This window comes from Oncorhynchus masou, chromosome 32, assembly GCF_036934945.1.
Source record: "Oncorhynchus masou masou isolate Uvic2021 chromosome 32, UVic_Omas_1.1, whole genome shotgun sequence".
Classification (NCBI taxonomy): domain Eukaryota; kingdom Metazoa; phylum Chordata; class Actinopteri; order Salmoniformes; family Salmonidae; genus Oncorhynchus; species Oncorhynchus masou.
Genome location: NC_088243.1, coordinates 78,868,057 through 78,885,498, shown reverse-complemented (window position 1 = coordinate 78,885,498; position 17,442 = coordinate 78,868,057). Strand labels below are relative to the sequence as shown.

Below are 17,442 nucleotides of genomic sequence, written 5' to 3'. Positions count from 1 at the left end.
TTAGGATATATATAGGGGATTCTGGTACAGGGTCAATGTTTAGGCTATATATAGGGGATTCTGGTACAGGGTCAATGTTTAGGCTATATACAGGGGATTCTGGTACAGGTCAATGTTTAGGATATATATAGGGGATTCTGGTACAGGGTCAATGTTTAGGCTATATACAGGGGATTCTGGTACAGGGTCAATGTGGAGGCTATATACAGGGGATTCTGGTACAGGTCAATGTTTAGGATATATATAGGGGATTCTGGTACAGGGTCAATGTTTAGGCTATATACAGGGGATTCTGGTACAGGGTCAATGTGGAGGCTATATATAGGGGATTCTGGTACAGGGTCAATGTTTAGGATATATATAGGGAATTCTGGTACAGGGTCAATGTTTAGGCTATATATAGGGGATTCTGGTACAGGGTCAATGTTTAGGCTATATATAGGGGATTCTGGTTCAGGGTCAATGTGGAGGCTATATATAGGGGATTCTGGTACAGGGTCAATGTTTAGGCTAAATATAGGGGATTCTGGTACAAGGTCAATGTTTAGGCTATATATAGGGGATTCTGGTACAGGGTCAATATGGAGGCTATATATAGGGGATTCTGGTACAGGGTCAATGTTTAGGATATATATAGGGGATTCTGGTACAGGGTCAATGTTTAGGCTATATATAGGGGAATCTGGTACAGGGTCAATGTTTAGGCTATATACAGGGGATTCTGGTACAGGGTCAATGTTTAGGCTATATATAGGGGATTCTGGTACAGGGTCAATGTGGAGGCTATATATAGGGGATTCTGGTACAGGGTCAATGTTTAGGATATATATAGGGGATTCTGGTACAGGGTCAATGTTTAGGCTATATATAGGGGATTCTGGTACAGGGTCAATGTTTAGGCTATATATAGGGGATTCTGGTACAGGGTCAATGTTTAGGCTATATACAGGGGATTCTGGTACAGGGTCAATGTTTAGGATATATATAGGGGATTCTGGTACAGTGTCAATGTTTAGGCTATATATAGGGGATTCTGGTACAGGGTCAATGTTTAGGCTATAAAAGTGGATTCAGGTACAGGGTCAATGTTTAGGATATATATAGTGTATTCTGGTACAGGGTCAATGTTTAGGCTATATATAGGGGATACTGGTACAGGGTCAATGTTTAGGCTATATACAGGGGATTCTGGTACAGGGTCAATGTGGAGGCTATATATAGGGGATTCTGGTACAAGGTCAATGTGTAGGATATATATAGGGGATTCTGGTACAGGGTCAATGTTTAGGCTATATATAGGGGATTCTGGTACAGGGTCAATGTTTAGGCTATATATAGGGGATTCTGGTTCAGGGTCAATGTGGAGGCTATATATAGGGGATTCTGGTACAGGGTCAATGTTTAGGCTATATACAGGGGATTCTGGTACAGGGTCAATGTTTAGGCTATATATAGGATATTCTGATACAGTGTCAATGTTTAGGCTATATATAGGGGATTCTGGTACAGGGTCAATGTTTAGGCTATATACAGGGGATTCTGGTACAGGGTCAATGTTTAGGATATATACAGGGGATTCTGGTACAGGGTCAGTGTTTAGGCTATATATAGGGGATTCTGGTACAGGGTCAATGTTTAGGCTATATACAGGGGATTCTGGTACAGGGTCAGTGTTTAGGCTATATACAGGGGATTCTGGTACAGGGTCAGTGTTTAGGCTATATATAGGGGATTCTGGTACAGGGTCAATGTTTAGGCTATATACAGGGGATTCTGGTACAGGGTCAATGTTTAGGATATATATAGGGGATTCTGGTACAGGGTCAATGTTTAGGCTATATACAGGGGATTCTGGTACAGGGTCAGTGTTTAGGCTATATATAGGGGATTCTGGTACAGGGTCAATGTTTAGGCTATATATAGGGGATTCTGGTACAGGGTCAATGTTTAGGCTATATATAGGGGATTCTGTTACAGGGTCAATGTGGAGGCTATATATAGGGGATTCTGGTACAGGGTCAATGTTTAGGCTATATATAGGGGATTCTGGTACAGGGTCAATTTTCAGGCTATATATAGGGGATTCTGGTACAGGGTCAATGTTTAGGCTAAATATAGTGGATTCTGGTACAGGGTCAATGTTTAGGCTATATATAGGGGATTCTGGTACAGGGTCAATATGGAGGCTATATATAGGGGATTCTGGTACAGGGTCAATGTTTAGGCTATATATAGGGGATTCTGGTACAGGGTCAATGTGGAGGCTATATATAGGGGATTCTGGTACAGGGTCAATGTGGAGGCTATATATAGGGGATTCTGGTACAGGGTCAATGTTTAGGATATATATAGGGGATTCTGGTACAGGGTCAATGTTTAGGCTATATATAGGGGATTCTGGTACAGGGTCAATGTTTAGGCTATATATAGGGGATTCTGGTACAGGGTCAATGTGGAGGCTATATATAGGGGATTCTGTAACAGGGTCAATGTGGAGGCTATATATAGGGGATTCTGGTACAGGGTCAATGTTTAGGCTATATATAGGGGATTCTGGTACAGGGTCAATGTGGAGGCTATATATAGGGGATTCTGTAACAGGGTCAATGTGGAGGCTATATATAGGGGATTCTGGTACAGGGTCAATGTTCAGGCTATATATAGGGGATTCTGGTACAGGGTCAATGTGGAGGCTATATATAGGGGATTCTGGTACAGGGTCAATGTTTAGGCTATATACTGGGGATTCTGTTACAGGGTCAATGTTTAGGCTATATATAGGGGATTCTGGTACAGGGTCAATGTGGAGGCTATATATAGCGAATTCTGGTACAGGGTCAATGTTTAGGCTATATATAGGGGATTCTGGTACAGGGTCAATGTTTAGGCTATATATAGGGGATACTGGTGCAGGGTCAATGTTTAGGCTATATACAGGGGATTCTGGTACAGGGTCAATGTTTAGGCTATATATAGGGGAATCTGGTACAGGGTCAATGTTTAGGCTATATACAGGGGATTCTGGTACAGGGTCAATGTTTAGGCTATATATAGGGGATTCTGGTACAGGGTCAATGTGGAGGCTATATATAGGGGATTCTGGTACAGGGTCAATGTTTAGGATATATATAGGGGATTCTGGTACAGGGTCAATGTTTAGGCTATATACAGGGGATTCTGGTACAGGGTCAATGTTTAGGATATATATAGGGGATTCTGGTACAGTGTCAATGTTTAGGCTATATATAGGGGATTCTGGTACAGGGTCAATGTTTAGGCTATAAAAGTGGATTCAGGTACAGGGTCAATGTTTAGGATATATATAGTGGATTCTGGTACAGGGTCAATGTTTAGGCTATATATAGGGGATACTGGTACAGGGTCAATGTTTAGGCTATATACAGGGGATTCTGGTACAGGGTCAATGTGGAGGCTATATATAGGGGATTCTGGTACAAGGTCAATGTGTAGGATATATATAGGGGATTCTGGTACAGGGTCAATGTTTAGGCTATATATAGGGGATTCTGGTACAGGGTCAATGTTTAGGCTATATATAGGGGATTCTGGTTCAGGGTCAATGTGGAGGCTATATATAGGGGATTCTGGTACAGGGTCAATGTTTAGGCTATATACAGGGGATTCTGGTACAGGGTCAATGTTTAGGCTATATATAGGATATTCTGGTACAGTGTCAATGTTTAGGCTATATATAGGGGATTCTGGTACAGGGTCAATGTTTAGGCTATATACAGGGGATTCTGGTACAGGGTCAGTGTTTAGGCTATATATAGGGGATTCTGGTACAGGGTCAATGTTTAGGCTATATATAGGGGATTCTGGTACAGGGTCAATGTTTAGGCTATATATAGGGGATTCTGTTACAGGGTCAATGTGGAGGCTATATATAGGGGATTCTGGTACAGGGTCAATGTTTAGGCTATATATAGGGGATTCTGGTACAGGGTCAATGTTTAGGATATATATAGGGGATTCTGGTACAGGGTCAATGTTTAGGATATATATAGGGGATTCTGGTACAGGGTCAATGTGGAGGCTATATATAGGGGATTCTGGTACAGGGTCAATTTTCAGGCTATATATAGGGGATTCTGGTACAGGGTCAATGTTTAGGCTAAATATAGTGGATCTGGTACAGGGTCAATGTTTAGGCTATATATAGGGGATTCTGGTACAGGGTCAATATGGAGGCTATATATAGTGGATTCTGGTACAGGGTCAATGTTTAGGCTATATATAGGGGATTCTGGTACAGGGTCAATGTGGAGGCTCTATATATTGGATTCTGTAACAGGGTCGATGTGGAGGCTATATATAGGGGATTCTGGTACAGGGTCAATGTGGAGGCTATATATAGGGGATTCTGGTACAGGGTCAATGTGGAGGCTATATATAGGGGATTCTGGTACAGGGTCAATTTTCAGGCTATATATAGGGGATTCTGGTACAGGGTCAATGTGGAGGCTATATATAGGGGATTCTGGTACAGGGTCAATGTTTAGGATATATATAGGGGATTCTGGTACAGGGTCAATGTTTAGGCTATATATAGGGGATTCTGGTACAGGGTCAATGTTTAGGCTATATATAGGGGATTCTGGTACAGGGTCAATGTGGAGGCTATATATAGGGGATTCTGGTACAGGGTCAATTTTCAGGCTATATTTAGGGGATTCTGGTACAGGGTCAATGTTTAGGCTATATATAGGGGATTCTGGTACAGGGTCAATGTGGTGGCTATATATAGGGGATTCTGGTACAGGGTCAATGTGGAGGCTATATATAGGGGATTCTGGTACAGGGTCAATGTTTAGGATATATATTGTGGATTCTGGTACAGGGTCAATGTGGAGGCTATATATAGGGGATTCTGTAACAGGGTCAATGTGGAGGCTATATATAGGGGATTCTGGTACAGGGTCAATGTTTAGGCTATATATAGGGGATTCTGGTACAGGGTCAATGTGGAGGCTATATATAGGGGATTCTGTAACAGGGTCAATGTGGAGGCTATATATAGGGGATTCTGTAACAGGGTCAATGTGGAGGCTATATATAGGGGATTCTGGTACAGGGTCAATGTGGAGGCTATATATAGGGGATTCTGTAACAGGGTCAATGTGGAGGCTATATATAGGGGATTCTGGTACAGGGTCAATGTTTAGGCTATTTATAGGGGATTCTGGTACAGGGTCAATTTTCAGGCTATATATAGGGGATTCTGGTACAGGGTCAATGTTTAGGCTATATATAGGGGATTCTGGTACAGGGTCAATGTGGAGGCTATATATAGGGGATTCTGGTACAGGGTCAATTTTCAGGCTATACATAGGGGATTCTGGTACAGGGTCAATGTTTAGGCTATATATAGGGGATTCTGGTACAGGGTCAATGTGGAGGCTATATATAGGGGATTCTGGTACAGGGTCAATGTGGAGGCTATATATAGGGGATTCTGGTACAGGGTCAATGTTTAGGATATATATAGGGGATTCTGGTACAGGGTCAATGTTTAGGCTATATATAGGGGATTCTGGTACAGGGTCAATGTTTAGGCTATATATAGGGGATTCTGGTACAGGGTCAATGTGGAGGCTATATATAGGGGATTCTGTAACAGGGTCAATGTGGAGGCTATATATAGGGGATTCTGGTACAGGGTCAATGTTTAGGCTATATATAGGGGATTCTGGTACAGGGTCAATGTTTAGGCTATATATAGGGGATTCTGGTACAGGCTCAATGTGGAGGCTATATATAGGGGATTCTGGTACAGGGTCAATGTTTAGGCTATATACTGGGGATTCTGGTACAGGGTCAATGTTTAGGCTATATATAGGGGATTCTGGTACAGGGTCAATGTGGAGGCCATATAAAGCGAATTCTGGTACAGGGTCAATGTTTAGGCTATATATAGGGGATTCTGGTACAGGGTCAATGTTTAGGCTATATATAGGGGATACTGGTACAGGGTCAATGTTTAGGCTATATATAGGGGATTCTGGAACAGTGTCAATGTTTAGGCTATATATAGGGGATTCTGGTACAGGGTCAAAGTGGAGGCCATATAAAGCGAATTCTGGTACAGGGTCAATGTTTAGGCTATATATAGGGGATTCTGGTACAGGGTCAATGTTTAGGCTATATATAGGGGATACTGGTACAGGGTCAATGTTTAGGCTATATACAGGGGATTCTGGTACAGGGTCAATGTTTAGGCTATATATAGGGGAATCTGGTACATGGTCAATGTTTAGGCTATATACAGGGGAATCTGGTACAGGGTCAATGTTTAGGCTATATATAGGGGATTCTGGTACAGGGTCAATGTGGAGGCTATATATAGGGGATTCTGGTACAGGGTCAATGTTTAGGCTATATATAGGGGATTCTGGTACAGGGTCAATGTTTAGGCTATATATAGGGGATTCTGGTACAGGGTCAATGTGGAGGCTATATATAGGGGATTCTGGTACAGGGTCAATGTTTAGGCTATATAGGGATTCTGGTACAGGGTCAATGTTTAGGCTATATATAGGGGATTCTGGTACAGGGTCAATGTGGAGGCTATATATAAGGGATTCTGGTACAGGGTCAATGTGGAGGCTATATATAGGGGATTCTGGTACAGGGTCAATGTGGAGGCTATATATAAGGGATTCTGGTACAGGGTCAATGTGGAGGCTATATATAGGGGATTCTGGTACAGGGTCAATGTTTAGGCTATATATAGGGATTCTGGTACAGGGTCAATGTTTAGGCTATATATAGGGGATTCTGGTACAGGGTCAATGTTTAGGATATATATAGGGGATTCTGGTACAGGGTCAATGTTTAGGCTATATACAGGGGATTCTGGTACAGGGTCAATGTTTAGGATATATATAGGGGATTCTGGTACAGTGTCAATGTTTAGGCTATATATAGGGGATTCTGGTACAGGGTCAATGTTTAGGCTATAAAAGTGGATTCTGGTACAGGGTCAATGTTTAATATATATATAGTGGATTCTGGTACAGGGTCAATGTTTAGGCTATATATAGGGGATACTGGTACAGGGTCAATGTTTAGGCTATATACAGGGGATTCTGGTACAGGGTCAATGTGGAGGCTATATATAGGGGATTCTGGTACAAGGTCAATGTGTAGGATATATATAGGGGATTCTGGTACAGGGTCAATGTTTAGGCTATATATAGGGGATTCTGGTACAGGGTCAATGTTTAGGCTATATATAGGGGATTCTGGTTCAGGGTCAATGTGGAGGCTATATATAGGGGATTCTGGTACAGGGTCAATGTTTAGGCTATATACAGGGGATTCTGGTACAGGGTCAATGTTTAGGCTATATATAGGATATTCTGGTACAGTGTCAATGTTTAGGCTATATATAGGGGATTCTGGTACAGGGTCAATGTTTAGGCTATATACAGGGGATTCTGGTACAGGGTCAGTGTTTAGGCTATATATAGGGGATTCTGGTACAGGGTCAATGTTTAGGCTATATATAGGGGATTCTGGTACAGGGTCAATGTTTAGGCTATATATAGGGGATTCTGTTACAGGGTCAATGTGGAGGCTATATATAGGGGATTCTGGTACAGGGTCAATGTTTAGGCTATATATAGGGGATTCTGGTACAGGGTCAATTTTCAGGCTATATATAGGGGATTCTGGTACAGGGTCAATGTTTAGGCTAAATATAGGGGATTCTGGTACAGGGTCAATGTTTAGGCTATATATAGGGGATTCTGGTACAGGGTCAATATGGAGGCTATATATAGGGGATTCTGGTACAGGGTCAATGTTTAGGATATATATAGGGGATTCTGGTACAGGGTCAATGTTTAGGCTATATATAGGGGATTCTGGTACAGGGTCAATGTGGAGGCTATATATAGGGGATTCTGGTACAGGGTCAATGTTTAGGCTATATATAGTGGATTCTGGTACAGGGTCAATGTTTAGGCTATATATAGGGGATTCTGGTACAGGGTCAATGTGGAGGCTATATATAGGGGATTCTGGTACAGGGTCAATGTTCAGGCTATATATAGGTGATTCTGGTGCAGGGTCAATGTTCAGGCTATATATAGGTGATTCTGGTACAGGGTCAATGTGGAGGCTATATATAGGGGATTCTGGTACAGGGTCAATGTTTAGGCTAAATATAGGGGATTCTGGTGCAGGGTCAATGTTCAGGCTATATATAGGGGATTCTGGTACAGGGTCAATGTTCAGGCTATATATAGGGGATTCTGGTACAGGGTCAATGTTTAGGCTATATATAGGGGATTCTGGTACAGGGTCAATGTTTAGGCTATATACAGGGGATTCTGGTACAGGGTCAATGTTTAGGCTATATATAGGGGATTCTGGTACAGGGTCAATGTGGAGGCTATATATAGGGGATTCTGGTGCAGGGTCAATGTTCAGGCTATATATAGGTGATTCTGGTACAGGGTCAATGTTTAGGCTATATATAGGGGATTCTGGTACAGGGTCAATGTGGAGGCTATATATAGGGGATTCTGGTACAGGGTCAATGTTTAGGCTATATATAGGGGATTCTGGTACAAGGTCAATGTGGAGGCTATATATAGGGGATTCTGGTACAGGGTCAATGTTTAGGCTATATATAGGGGATTCTGGTACAGGGTCAATGTGGAGGCTATATATAGGGGATTCTGGTACAGGGTCAATGTGGAGGCTATATATAGGGGATTCTGGTACAGGGTCAATGTTTAGGATATATATAGGGGATTCTGGTACAGGGTCAATGTTTAGGCTATATATAGGGGATTCTGGTACAGGGTCAATGTTTAGGCTATATATAGGGGATTCTGGTACAGGGTCAATGTGGAGGCTATATATAGGGGATTCTGTAACAGGGTCAATGTGGAGGCTATATATAGGGGATTCTGTAACAGGGTCAATGTGGAGGCTATATATAGGGGATTCTGGTACAGGGTCAATGTTCAGGCTATATATAGGGGATTCTGGTACAGGGTCAATGTTTAGGCTATATATAGGGGATTCTGGTACAGGGTCAATATGGAGGCTATATATAGGGGATTCTGGTACAGGGTCAATGTGGAGGCTATATATAGGGGATTCTGGTACAGGGTCAATGTTTAGGCTATATATAGGGATTCTGGTACAGGGTCAATGTTTAGGCTATATATAGGGATTCTGGTACAGGGTCAATATGGAGGCTGTATATAGGGGATTCTGGTACAGGGTCAATGTTTAGGCTATATATAGGGGATTCTGGTACAGGGTCAATTTTCAGGCTATATATAGGGGATTCTGGTACAGGGTCAATATGGAGGCTGTATATAGGGGATTCTGGTACAGGGTCAATGTTTAGGCTATATATAGGGGATTCTGGTACAGGGTCAATGTGGAGGCTATATATAGTGGATTCTGTAACAGGGTCGATGTGGAGGCTATATATAGCGGATTCTGGTACAGGGTCAATGTTTAGGCTATATATAGGGGATTCTGGTACAGGGTCAATGTGGAGGCTATATATAGGGGATTCTGGTACAGGGTCAATGTGGAGGCTATATATAGTGGATTCTGTAACAGGGTCGATGTGGAGGCTATATATAGGGGATTCTGGTACAGGGTCAATGTTTAGGCTATATATAGGGGATTCTGGTACAGGGTCAATGTGGAGGCTATATATAGGGGATTCTGGTACAGGGTCAATGTGGAGGCTATATATAAGGGGATTCTGGTACAGGGTCAATGTTTAGGCTATATATAGGGGATTCTGGTACAGGGTCAATGTTTAGGATATATATAGGGGATTCTGGTACAGGGTCAATGTGGAGGCTATATATAGGGGATTCTGGTACAGGGTCAATGTTTAGGCTATATATAGGGGATTCTGGTACAGGGTCAATGTTTAGGCTATATATAGGAGATTCTGGTACAGGGTCAATGTTTAGGCTATATATAGGGGATTCTGGTACAGGGTCAATGTTTAGGGTATATATAGGGGATTCTGGTACAGGGTCAATGTGGAGGCTATATATAGGGGATTCTGGTACAGGGTCAATGTTTAGGCTATATACTGGGGATTCTGGTACAGGGTCAATGTTTAGGCTATATATAGGGGATACTGGTACAGGGTCAATGTTTAGGCTATATATAGGGGATTCTGGTACAGGGTCAATGTTTAGGCTATATATAGGAGATTCTGGTACAGGGTCAATGTTTACGCTATATATAGGGGATTCTGGTACAGGGTCAATGTTTAGGCTATATACAGGGGATTCTGGTACAGGGTCAGTGTTTAGGCTATATATAGGGGATTCTGGTACAGGGTCAATGTTTAGGCTATATATAGGGGATTCTGGTACAGGGTCAATGTTTAGGCTATATATAGGGGATTCTGGTACAGGGTCAATGTGGAGGCTATTTATAGGGGATTCTGGTACAGGGTCAATGTTTAGGCTATATATAGGGGATTCTGGTACAGGGTCAATTTTCAGGCTATATATAGGGGATTCTGTTACAGGGTCAATTTTCCGACTATATATAGGGGATTCTGGTACAGGGTCAATGTATAGGCTATATATTGGGGATTCTGGTACAAGGTCAATGTTTAGGCTATATATAGGGGATTCTGGTACAGGGTCAATGTTTAGGCTATATATAGGGGATTCTGGTACAGGGTCAATGTTTAGGATATATATAGGGGATTCTGGTACAGGGTCAATGTGGAGGCCTTCCTCTGACACCGCCTGATAACGAGGTCCTGGATGAAAGGAAGCTTGGCCACAGTGATGTACTGGGCCGTACACACTGCCTTCTGTAGTGCCGTGCGGTCGGAGGCCGAGCAGTTGTCATACCAGGCGGTGATGCAACCGGTCAGGATGCTCTCGATGGTGCAGCTGTAGAACTTTTTGAGGATCTGAGGACCCATGCCCAATCTTTTCAGTCTCCTGGGGGTGAATAGGCTTTGTTGTGCCCTCTTCACGACTGTCTTGGTGTGTTTGGACCATATTAGTTTGTTGGTGATGTGGACACCAAGGAACTTGAAGCTCTCAACATACTCCACTATAGCCCCATCGATGAGAATGGGGGCGTGCTCAGTCCTCCTTTTCCTGTAGGCCACAATGATCTCCTTTGCCTTGATCACGTTGAGGGAGAGGTTGTTATCCTTGCACCACACGGTCAGGTCTCTGACCTCCTCCCTATAGGCTGTCTCATCATTGTAAGGGAATACCCCCCTGTATTGGACAAAAATGAATGGCAAACTATTGGCATAGTACAAACCATGTACACATTGGCCAATACCACCCAAATCGGCGTTGATTCATGCAAAATGTACTTCAAATGCCATATGGCTATTGCCAGTTATAACACTTCAAAAATCCAACAGGTGGCGTGTGCGCTCCACCGTGGTTTTTCATATTGAAAATGGACTCCAAGTCAACATCCAAAAGCCAAATTTTGAAAAAATTGATTTTTTTGTCAAAAACTTATCACCCCTTAAAAAAGTGCTTTCTGGACCGTTTTTCGAAATTCTTTCGCTTTTTTTGTCAATTACACATGTGTAAGAACTGTATGAATATACTTTTGTCCAATTTTATTATCATTATTATTATTATTTTTTTACTTGCGCATTATTGCATGTGTTTTCTCCATTTGCAATATGATTTCATAGGAAGTCAAAAGTCAATAATTGCAAAATTTCATAAAAAACTTCACACACCCCTAAAAAAGTGCTTTCTGGACCGTTTTTCGAAATTTTTTCGAATTTTGTGTCAATTACACATGTATAAGAACTGTATCAACATACTTTAGTCATATTTTATTATCATAATTTTTATTAATTTTTTACTTGTGCATAAGGCATATGTTTTGTGGGGGCCAAATGTCATAAGAAATTTGACATGCTCAAAAATCCTGCAGAAATGCAAAATTGACTGGCCTGATGAACTCGGGATGGCAGGGCAGTGATTGTTGTTCCTTTCAATCACTCGTGGTGTTGATTTCATCATGTCCATTTGTTTATGTTTTCTCACTTTTGCAAAGTCACTGTGCATTTGCAATATGGTTAACTGGGCATTCACCATCACCAATTTGTCATGCTATAAAAATCGTGCAGGAATGCCAAATTGACTGGCCCGATGACCTCGGGATGGCTGGGCAGTGATACTGGTACCTCTCCATCGCTCGTTAGGGTTGATTTCAGAATGTCGCTTTTGGTGATGGTACCTCACCGCTTAAACATATTGCAAATGGACAAGAGTCACCTGCAATTCACCGTCCATCAGTCAATTTGATATCATTCAAAGCTAACTATTGGAGGCACTGTCAGTCTCTACGCACCCCAATAATACGTCCCTCCATCCAAGTTGTGAATCTGTGTGATTTAGTTTTCCTTTGAATTTCTATGGGAAAAATGACTGATTTACAGTTCATGGGGGTTGCCTAATCACACATATGAAGTTTTGGACAGATCTGATTTTTTTAACCCTTCCAAACAGCCCCTGAGACACCAATTATGGCACTTCCGGTTGGCACAGGAAGCTATAAATACACACATGTCTTGATTGACATAGAAACTTACAGAATCCTGAGTTTTAAGTCTTTACCTTGAGAATTGACTGATCTACACAGGGTTGAATGCAGAGTCATTTTCACCTTTGGTGGTGATGTACATCCAAATACCTTTTGGGTCAATTTAACCACTTCCGGTTGCTCCAGGAAGCTTAGAATTGACACAGGTAGACCTCATAGTGGTCTGATGGAATGTCATAGAAGACAGGTTCATAAGGCATTCATAACCCACATAGGCCTCAGGTTGAATTTCGAGGTGAAGCCAATGTATTACTATGGGGAGAGAAGTCAATGCAAACGTTTTGATGTAAACACCTTCTTTTAACTGTGAAAGGTTAATGCCACACAGTCAAGGTTAGGCTTGCACAGATCGGGAGGACCTTAGGAACATTCCTGTGGTTGAATTGTCTTTCTAAACCTAACGGTTCCGCCGCTGTCACCCAAAATCAAATGACATTGTGGTGCAGGCTTCATTGTGGGCCTATTTTTCTCATGGTCGCTGCGCTCAGACCGAGCGAGCTACGGTCAAGCGGGGCGCCTCGTTGGACTCGGCACGGCCTTGGGATTATGTTTATGCCATTGCCTGCTCTCTGTGTCTTTAAACACCGCGCTTTGTCACTCCATCCTTGCTGTGTGTGTGTGTGAGAGCTTTTCTTTGACATCTGTTGGGAGAAATGACTGATTTTACAGTTCAGGAGGGTTGCCTAATCACATATGAATTTTTGAAAAGATCTGACCTTTTTAACCCTTGGATACAGCCACTATGACACCATTTAAGCCACTTCCTGTTGGCACAGGAAGCTATAAATAAACTCATATCCTCATTGGGGTATGCCTTTACAGAATCCTGAGTTTTAAGTCTTTACGTTAAGAACTGAGTTATTTACGGAGGGTTTAGTGAGTGTGTGTTATTTCAGAAAATCATAGAAAATGACAGAAATGTCGCAGAGCTCCGCAGCACACTTTAAAAATATTCGTATGAACACCCTGCAACTGGATCTGTAACCGTTGAAAAAAAAACACCTATATTTGAACATCACAAATCTGTCATCGTACGATTTCTCTTAAATGACGATAGATAAATGGCTGATTTTTTTTTATTGACACCGGAGGCTCCTTGACTTTGACGTGAATTGAAAAAATCATTTCTCTATTTTCATTTTGGACCTTTAATACCAGAAATATGTCCATAACTCAAAAACCGTTGAGGCCTAGACGCCATCTTGTTCCGTGCCAACTGCCCATTATGCCAAAACTATGCTCACCTAGTTTCGGCTTCGAAATATTTTCAGTTTTCGAGATATGGCCCGTCGTGATTCGTGATGTTTTGTCAAATTGCAATATGATTGCCTATGCCCTCTTGTGGGATTTTCCGGCATAGCGGAAAAATGGACCAAAATTTGATTATTTTATAAAACGAAAACCGAATGTCCGACAAAGTTCATTTGATGACTTCCCGGTAGGTCTGGCCCTGCCGCTCGGCCCAACGCCGTCCCCGAATTTTAAAAATGTTTTCGGACGTCTAGTAAGGGACGGTACATTTGCAATATGGACTTTCTCACTAACCATACGGTAAATGTCAAAAAGTTCCCTTATGTCAGGGAACAGGACGACCACTGTTGTGATGTCGGCAAACTTAATGATGGTGTTGGAGTTGTGCCTGGCCATGCAGTCATGGGTGAACAGGGAGTACAGGGGGGGCTGAGCACGCACCCCTAAGGGGATCCTGTGTTGAGGATAAGTGTGGCGGATGTGTTATTACCTACCCTTACCACCTGGGGGCGGCCCGTCAGGAAGTCCAGGATTCAGTTGCAGAGGGAGGTGTTTAATCCCAGGTTCCTTAGCTTAGTGATGAGCTTTGAGTGCACTGTAGTGTTGAACGCTGAGCTGTAGTCAATGAATAGCATTCTCACATAGGTGCTCATTTTGTTCAGGTGGAAAGGGCAGTGTGGAGTGTAATATAGATTGCATCATCAGTGGATCTGTTAGGGTGGTATGCAAATTGGAGTGTGTCTAGGGTTTCTGGGATAATGGTGTTGATGTGAGCAATGACCAACCTTTCAAATGTCTACAGATGTGAGTGCTATGGGTCGGTAGTCATTTAGGCAAGTTACCTTGGTGTTCTTGGGCACAGGGACTATGGTGGTCTGCTTGTAACATGTTGGTATTACAGACTCGGTCAGGGACAGGTTGGAAATGTCAGTGAAGACACTTGCCAGTTGATCAGCGCATGCTCAGAGTACATGTCCTTGTAATCTGTCTGTCCTTGTGACTGTTGACCTGTTTAAAGATCTTACTCACATCGGCTGCGGAGAGTATGTCAACACAATCGTCCGAAACAGCTGATGCTCTCATTTATGCTTCAGTATTGCCTGCCTCGAAGTGAGCATAGAAGTTATTTAGCTCATCTCATAGGCTCGTGTCACTGGGCAGCTCGCGGCTGTGCTTCCCTTTGTAGTCTGTAATAGTTTCCAAGTCCTGTGACATGCGACGAGCGTCGGAGCCGGTATACTACAATTCGATCTTATTCCTGTATTGACGCTTTGCCTCTTTCACGGTTCGTAGGAGGGCATAGCGGGATTTATTTTAAGCTTCTGGGTTAGAGCAACGCTCCTTGAAACACGGCAGCTCTAGCCTTTAGCTCAGTGCAGATGTTGCCTGTAATCCTGGCTTCTGGTTGGGGTATGTATGTTTTTTACAGTGTGTTGTTTAGGATTTACTGATTGGTGGTGTAGTGTTTATGTCAGCAGAGCATCTGTGTACTCTTGTGTCGGTCAGAGTGGCAAACATACACTATAGAATTCAAATGGCAACCAATCTCCTACAGGCACTACCTATGGGCCCTCGTCAACAGTAATGCACTATACAGTGAATATGGTGCCATTTGGGAAGCAGACTTGTTTTTTGGAGAAGTGAGTGGTAGGACTGAAGAGGATGGATAAGCCTAACTGCCTGCAGAGGAAGAAGAGTAGAAGGAGGAGGAGGAAGAGACCTATTTTGATGGAGAGTTTATTTGAGGATGGTTCTTACACCTTGCTCACAGGGCTTCTCATGTATGAGGGAGGACAAGAGGACTTTATCTGTTTCTATTCTCTCTCCCTCCATCCCACTCTTTCTATTTTGTCTGTCTATCCCACAGATCATTGTGAACAAGCCCCCCGTGTTCAGGCTCTCTGTCTGTGTGGAGCAGGGATGGGATCGTACAGTTAGCCTGAGGACATATCCATGTATTCACAGCTAGATCACCAACTATCAACCACCTCTAACACTAAACCTGTCAGAAACACACACACACACACACACACACACACACACACACACACACACACACACACACACACACACACACACACACACACACACACACACACACAAACACACACTACAAGAATATTGCGGGATTTTTTTCTGCAATCCACTACAATTAACAGGAAGTAGAGATACATTGGTGCAGCTGAAAAAAAGGAAGCATACAATTCTAATCTGATTATTATACTTAGCTTATAATTTGAAAATTGTACCTTTTCAATAAACCATGTTTTCAGAGAATTAAAATGATAAAACGTTTTTTATTTCTTCGGACTAATCCTTAATCTGTCTAAACACTTGACGGGGGATTGACAGTGGTTCAGAGAGAAGCAGCAAGAGAGAGAGAGGTCTTAGCTGAGCTCTGTGGCCAAGGGACAGGATCCATTATTGTGTGAAAAACAATTAAACAAACAATTAGATGAGCAGCGAAGAAGAAAGGGAAACAATAACAAAAATAGTCTTAATACATTGATGCATTTCGGGAAGAGCTCATAGGGAGAGAGAGAGAGAGAGAGAGAGAGAGAGAGAGATGAAAAGTGAGATATAGAGAGAGATAGAGAGAGAGAGAGAGAGAGAGAGAGAGAGAGAGAGAGAGATGAAAAGTGAGATATAGAGAGAGATGAAAAGTGAGATATATATATATATATATATATATATATATATATAGAGAGAGAGAGAGAGAGATGAAAAGTGAGATAGAGAGAGAGATAGAGAGAGAGATAGAGAGAGGGATAGAGAGAGAGATGAAAAGTGAGATATAGAGAGAGAGAGAGAGAGATGAAAAGTGAGATAGAGAGAGAGATAGAGAGAGAGAGGTGAAAAGTGAGATAGAGAGAGAGAGATGAAATGTGTGAGAGAGAGATGAAAAGTGTGTGTGAGAGAGAGAGAGAGAGTGAGAGAGAGAGAGAGAGAGAGAGAGAGCGAGAGAGAGATGAAAAGTGCGATAGAGAGAGAGTGAGACAGAGAGAGAGAGAGTGACCCAAAATTAAGGAAAGCTTTGACTATGTACAGACTCAGTGAGCATAGCCTTGCTATTGAGAAAGGCCGCCGTAGGCAGACATGGCTCTCAAGAGTAGACAGGCTATGTGCACACTGCCCACAAAATGAGGTGGAAACTGAGCTGCACTTCCTAACCACTTTTCCTCTCTCCTCTCTCTATCTCTCTTTCTCTCGCTCTCACAATATCTCTATATTTTCCTCTCTCCTTCTTACTATATCTCTCTTTTCCTCTCTCTCTTTTAATGTATTCCTCTCTGTCTCTCTTCCTCTCTCTATCTCTTTCTATATCTCTCTTTTCCTCTCTCTTTTAATGTATTCCTCTCTGTCTCTCTTCCTCTCTCTTTTGTTTAATTAATTAATTTATTTCTCTCTCTCTCTCTCTCTCTCTCTCTCTCTCTCTCTCGTCATGATTCACAGCATCATATCCAGAGAATGTGAGAAAACTGAGAGCACAAGAGAGGGGGATGAAAACAGATGAGACTAGAGAGGGATGGAGCAGGCCCAGCCACAGGGGAAACAATGGCCTTAATTATA

The 17,442-nt window shown here is 42.4% G+C and overlaps 1 long non-coding RNA gene across 1 annotated transcript in view; it reads left to right on the top strand.

The window, feature by feature from the left end:
- The window catches only part of LOC135526646 (uncharacterized), a 38,827-nt gene extending 22,735 nt beyond the window's left edge, over positions 1 to 16,092 (top strand). The window contains exon 3 of the long non-coding RNA XR_010453335.1: positions 15,740 to 16,092. This is a non-coding gene — a long non-coding RNA (uncharacterized LOC135526646). The remainder of the gene's footprint in view (positions 1 to 15,739) is intronic.
- The last annotated feature ends 1,350 nt before the right edge of the window (positions 16,093 to 17,442 follow it).